General features: G+C 30.4%; 1 long non-coding RNA gene across 1 annotated transcript; it reads left to right on the forward strand.

Annotated features, from left to right (window-relative positions):
• Window positions 1-3,938: 3,938 nt before the first annotated feature.
• LOC107628274 (uncharacterized) lies at window positions 3,939-4,512 on the forward strand. Its single transcript, XR_001617677.3, has 2 exons — window positions 3,939-4,085; window positions 4,182-4,512. It is a non-coding gene; the product is annotated as an uncharacterized LOC107628274 (long non-coding RNA).
• Window positions 4,513-7,235: the final 2,723 nt, after the last annotated feature.

Raw genomic sequence — 7,235 nt, forward strand, 5'->3', positions numbered from 1 at the left:
GAACTCTTGGCTAGACATAGGTAATTGAGATCACCATCCTTGTCTACAAACCATGTATTGAAAATTATGAGGAACCAAGCTCAATAAGTCTACTTACTAAAGCCTTAAGTACGTAATATCTACTCCTAGGCTTGAAGTACGTCAAATGGCTTGATCAACATCAATCCATAAGTCCTAACCTAGCTATTAATTAACTTAGTAGTAGGCTAGAGTCAATAGTTATCAAATTGACCACTAAGGGTTCTCAAATCACTAATTTAATGAGACCCAATGACTCAAGGTCACTCAATTCCCTTAGCCTAGGCCAAGAGTAAAGGAAACTACTCAGAAAATAGAGGAAACATTCTATCAAACACCTAGTGTACAATAAAAGTAAACATCATAAAATGCAAGAATTAACAAGATCCATAGCCATCATGAGCAAGAAATCAACAATAGCAATGAAGATAAATGTAAAAGAAGACATGGAAGCATAAAATTGCATTAGAAGAAATCAAGATCCAACAATGGTTCATCAACATAAAAGAGAGCATGAAAAGGGAGATTAACACTACAAACTAAGAGAACCAAGATGTAGAAACAAGAAATTGTAAAGGAAACAAGATGAAATCAAGTAATCAATTCTAGACCTAAAAGAAATTAACCTAATCCTAACCTAATTCTAGAGAGAAGAGGGAGCTTCTCTCTCTAGAAAACTAACTAAAGGCTCATCATGACTAACTAAGTGCTCCCCCTTTGCTCAATCTTCAATTCTGCATCAAATACCCTCAGAAACGAGTTGGATTTGGGCCTGGGCAGCTCAGAAATCGCCCCCAGCAATTTCACTTTAAGTGGATCACGTGCCGAGCGTCGATGGCAGAAACTCCTATCCACGCGTAAGCGTGCAGGGCGCGTGCTTGACGCGTGCGCGTGGCCCTCAATTCTCCAAATGCTCATTTCTTCATGTATTCTCCTCCTTGCATGTTTTTCTCTTCATTTCTTCTATCCAATACTTGCCTTATGAACCTGAAATCACTCAACAAACACGTCAAGGCATCGAATGGGATTAAAGTGAATTAAAATCACCAATTTAAGGGCATAAAAAGTATATTTTTACACTTAATCACAATTTAAGGGAGAATTACAAAATCATGCTATTTCATTTAATAAATGTGGGAAAAGGTATAAAATCCCCTAAAATAAGCACAAGATAAACCACAAAATTGGGGTTTATCACAAGCATATAACAACAATAACAATAAGGATTTTAGTTAGGAACTCACTACAATTATGGAAAAACAGAACGATGGAGCGGCAACTGCATCAGTACCGGCGCAACTAGAAGTAGAAGCAGAACAGAAGACAACGGTGATCCGGGACAGGGACGAATTGCATCAGAACCAGAATAGCAACTCCAGTGTCCTTCTCAAGCATCAAGGATGACAGTTTGGCTTACCATCATCAACAGCAGCGAGCTATGATCCAGATTGACGACGGCGACGGTATTACTAAATAGGAACATACACTATTTTATCCAAAATAAAAATATAGAGAAATAAAATCAGGAAGCAAAGCACGAGCAAGAGTGTTACAGTTTCAAGAATGGAATTGGGAACGCAAGGGAAGCTGCTGTCGGGTGATATCAGTGGCGCTTCCCATCAAGCTCGATGGTGATTGAACTGTGACCGCGAGTTCCCTTCTCTCTCCTCGAAGCTTGACGGTGGCCGCAATCTGAGGCGACAGCGACAGCACACGGCGACGCAGCTCCGTGCAGTGGGTCGCGCTCCTCGCGTCACTAGCCGCGTCCTCCTCCCTTAGAGTCGCGCGGTCTCTCTCTCTCTCCTCTGGGCTTCCTCCTCCGCGACGGTTATGGCGGCGACGACGATGAGTTCTGGTCGGCGATGGCGACAGCTTGCGATGACAAGGATGTTCCTCTGCGATGACGCTGGCGCGGACTCCACGAACGGCGGCTGAACAGGTCCCGGTCCCCCCTTCCTCGCAGATCTCTCTCCTCTGCTTCACCCATGGACGAATGACGACGGTGGTGCGACGAGCGGCGGTGACTCCCGCCGGCGCACTCTCCCCTCTTCTCCTCTCTTCTGATTCGCACCCTCTCCTCTCTTTTCTTTGTTTCTGCTGATTTCTTCTTTTTTTTTTTTCTGTTGCTATGTGCTGTGTCTGTATTTGATTTTGGAAGAAAGGGAAAGTTGAAAGGGGTGTGGCGGCTGAAGGGAATGGTGAAATTACAGTTAGAGTTTTAGGAAGTATTTAGCAAATTAGGGTTTCATTTTAAGGACAATTAATAATATAATTAGGGTATAAAATAATATTAAAAACTAAGTTTAATCCAATAAAGTTATCTTCAAAGAATGTACCATTTGTTCATCAATATATAAATTATTTTCTAATAAATATTCTAATTAAAAAAAAATTAGACATAATATGATTAATTTTTTTTGTTTATAAATATTAAGGTATTAAATTCCGAAATCTCAATGATTTAAACCAAAACATATAAAATTCTAATTATTTTACATTTATTAAACTTTATAATTTAAATATAAAGAATAATTCAATAGTTATAAAATCAGATAAAATCTTAAGTTATTTTAAACTTAATTAATCAAAATTTACTTTAATTATCTTTAATAAAATAATTTCTAAGATTAAAGTACTTAATGAATAAATAAATTAAAATTAGCTTTTAATAAGATTTTTCTTTTAAAATTTTTGGATCTTACACACAAAATTGTCAAAATTAAGTTTTAGAGTCAAACACAACTCATAAATAGTGTCTTTCTCTATTAACAAAGTTTTAGACACAAAATTATCAAAATCATGTATTAGAATCAAACACAACTCACAAATAATATATTGTCAAGGGACAGATCCAGAAATTTTAACATGGAGGGGCCGAATTTTAGATAATTTTTTTCATTCTATAAAAATGATTAACATAAAATTATCAGAGTTAATTTTTTAAAAAATTTATCATATATATATATATATAATTATAAATTTTTTCATAATTTTATTTTAATATTATTATAAAATTATAAAATACCAATAAATTATAGCGTGTTTAGTTAAAAATTATCACATATCTTATTAATTAAAATTAATTCTTTCAAAAATTTTAAAAAATTAAAAATATATTATAAATTATTAATTGTTTAAAAGACACAGTATTTTTATAGAATATAAAATATAAGATATTTTTATATAATTTTTTCTTTTAACAATGTAAATTTAGAAGAAAAATGAGTATTTTTTATAAAAAAAAGAATATCTAAAGTACATAATGTGATTAGTAAAATATAACTATATAAGTCATTATTAATATAATAATATAAATATTAAATATGTTAATATAAAAAAATAAATGATTTTTTTTAAATAAATATAGAGATTATTATATAAAAACTAATTTAAAAAGTACAAAGACCTGAGGGTATAATATTAAATTAGTTAAATAAAAAATATTAGTGAATTAAACAATTAAGACATAAATCCATTACATAATAAAAAATAATACATATAAAATTATTAAATTACATAATATTTTTTTTATTTTTTAAACACATATCTCATATATAAGTATAGTTTTTTAAAATTTTAGAGGGATCAAGGCCACTACTCGCCTCCCTCTAGGTCCGTCCCTGTTGTCAAGCATGTCCAACTGAGAGTTATCCAACCTACACTTCATTACCAACTCATCAATTATTGTCAAGTGATATATTATTATTATTATTATTATTATTATTATTATTATTATTATTATAAAGTTAGTTATTAGTATAAATACATATTAAAATATAAATATATATTAAAATAAATAAAATTACACATTAATAGTTAATTTTAATGACTAATTTTAATATATAAATAATATTTTTGAATTAGTATATAGCAAGGTCAACATGAATAACTCAATTTTCTAAATTACAATTATGAGCAAGTTGCATTATTTAAAATCCTGAAATAGGAGCACGCTTCTATAAATTGGATTTCAATATATGGAAATTCCAGTACAGATCCAGACATGGCACATAACATGTTTATCTCTTTCGTGGTTATGCTGTTGCTGAGTCCCCCTTTTCTCTCTGGTATCCCTATATATATATATATATATACTGTTTATTTTACTTATATATTTCTGGGTAATATGGTGGTTGTTAATTATTTTTATATATATATTGCAGTAGCAGCATCTTCTGGAAACGAATTTAATGAATTAGCGTCACTGCTGGGAAGAAAACTGCTTCAGTGTGCGTGTCCGCTGACATTTTGCATTTGTGGCTCTAATTCCAGTCCATAAGATAGGTTCATCACTTCATTGTGACGTCCATATGAAATAAATACAACTAATTAAAGTTGTTGTGGCTTCGTTAATTAGTTTTATTAAACAATGAAGGGTGCTAGTATATATTTATATGAATATATAAGCAAGTAGTTATCATGTTTCATTTTATCTACAGCACTATTTATTTCTTAAATAAATAAAATTTGTACTTTATGATTGCTTCTATAAAATTCAAGTTATTCTACTTATAAATTTTTATGGAAAAGTCTAGGGGCAACAACTTTGTTAAATTCTAGCCAGTATGTAACCAACAAAGAAAAGTGAGCCATTTGATGAAATCTCATACCATAAAAATCATTATTGATGGTTATTTAATAACTACAAATCATAAAAGTTGCTGACCCTAGCATTCCTCAATTTTTATTATTTGCCATGTGAGATTGATTAATAAAGTTCTCAAAATTCTCACTCTTATTAGTAGTGGTAAAGTGGCAAACAATGTAGAATTATCACACAAAGTAAGAGATAGAAAAATCGTACAAGTCCTCGAAGTCTTTGTTATTCTTAAGGACCACATATGTTTGAATACACTTTATTAAGAACTTTAAAATGAGATATTGTGCTTGATTTAGACACAAGAAACATTATTATTAAATAAGGAGGATATGGACAATTTATGCACCACCAAATGATAAAGATATATAACCCCCTTCTAAGTGATTTTTGTAGAAAATAATCACTGTTTAGTTCTGAGAACGGAATAAAAAGAATACTAAAAATAAGATATAAAAAAATATAAAAATTATTATTTTTATATTTTATTTAGTGATAAATTAAATATAAAAATTCGAGTTAATTTTATTTTTTTTATATACGTGGTTGTATATTTTTTAAGGTTTAATTATTCTACAAGTTCTTATAATTTTACTGAATTTTCAATTAGGTCTTTATACTTTTTTTTCTTTTCAATTTGGTTTCTATACATTTTTTTTTTCAATTTAGTCCTTGTTAACGTTAAACGTTAAGAAAATGTTAGGAAATTATGAAATTACTTGTATACCCTTAGGGACCTAATTGAAAAGAAAAAAAGTATAAGGACCTAATTGAAAATTTAGAGAAATTATAAATATTCAATGAAAGATATTCCTATAATTCCTATTTAATGATTCTACGACATAAAAAATATTCCTATAATCCTTTTATTTTATCACTATCATTTTTTTCTTATTTATATACAAATTGTACCAAAAATACCGTCTCTTTATTTTTTTGACTTTCAAAATACCTTCTCTTAAGAATATACAAAAAAATAATAATAGATAAAATGAAACAGAAATAGTAGTAATAAGTATAATATAAAATTTAATTTCCATCACTCAAGTATTTATTATGACCAACATAATGAAAGAACTTGCATATGGCATATGGTAACAAGAATCATTGATAGAATAATAACTAAAATTGTTTACAAAAACTAAGTTCTATATAGTTCCTCAAACAAGAGAACTAATTTGGCCGACAAAAACTCAAAAGCAAGTATATTGAAGAAATGAATTTTTCTTGTGGTAACAAGAACCATCAGAAAGAAATCCCTAAAGGCTGCTTGCTCTAGCATAAATAGATATTCCATCTCCCTTGAATATTATCTTTGCCATTGCAACTGATGCCAAGTGATGCACAGGCTGTCGAGCACTAAAAGTGAGCAGGGAATACAATGCATTCTCACACCATCTTTGCCACGACAAAATATTTTCCTAAAAGATATGATAAATTGTAACATCAGAAAACACACTAAGATTTTTAATGAAAATCCAAATCAACAACAACAAATAATATCAAATGAATAGCACCAAACCTTAATTAAAAGCCAATTCTCAAAAGGTATGTTTTTCATTCCAATTTTAAGAGTGGTTGGTCCATTGAATGGACATAAAATCCACATTGCAATGTCTGTGAAAGTTTCACCTAAGTGCCGGCTTCACATGAACATAAAGCCTTGCACTTTGCAAGTCTCCACGTTTGAGAAAGCCCTTTCTAGGAACAAAACCCTTGTACAAAATTCTTGGTCCATTCAATCTGCAACAACTTAGTTTCAACTTGTATATACAAAATGATCTGGATGCACATAGTTAACGATGTTCACAACAAAACTAAATCATATATCAATTCCCTAATTAACAAAATTCTTATACATAAATATTCATATTGTAAACCCTAAACCATTATATAAAAAAAATTTCAAAAATCAATTCAAGAAATAGGTATTCAACCAATGCCATATTTTAAAAAAAAAAATTGACATGCATAACCATGTTACATCAAATTTTAAAAACTGAAGATCAAATCATGTCCTTTTAAATCTTTTTTTTTTCTTTTCGATAATGTCAGCATCAAAACATATCTCTATAAGGATAAGTATCATCTAAAATTAGCTAGGCAGATAGTAATATTTCATTAGTAATACCATATGATACATCACATGTAAGCAAATATAGTAAAAACAATATGCTGACCTTGCAGGGAACAGAACCAAATATCGAATTATAACTCCAAAGTACCACAGAGGAAATAAATAAACATTCCAGTTCCAAGGTTCTGATCGAATTAACTTAAAGCACCTTAAGAATGAATCTTACTCAACATAAAACTCAATATGTGAGCAGATGACCAGAATCTATCCATGGCGCCAAATAGGAGATGGCATATATTGCAATATCAATATGAAATGACATTATGTCTAATGGCTTTCGGCTTCCGTTAGACCTTAAAAAACTTCTAATTTATAGCAAAACCCTAAATCATCCATGAGAATTGAATAGAAAAATCAAGAGGTATTGAAGCCTGCAGAAGCAGGACACCATTTATTGTTGGAAAAAGCAAAATTTGCCCTACTTGACAGTAAAAATTCTCCTCTTTTAATAAAATTCCTATATATAAATACCTATATTGTAAA

The sequence above is a fragment of the Arachis ipaensis genome, chromosome B2 (assembly GCF_059453495.1).
Source record: "Arachis ipaensis isolate K30076 ecotype BB chromosome B2, ASM5945349v1, whole genome shotgun sequence".
In the NCBI taxonomy this organism is placed as follows: Eukaryota; Viridiplantae; Streptophyta; class Magnoliopsida; order Fabales; family Fabaceae; genus Arachis; species Arachis ipaensis.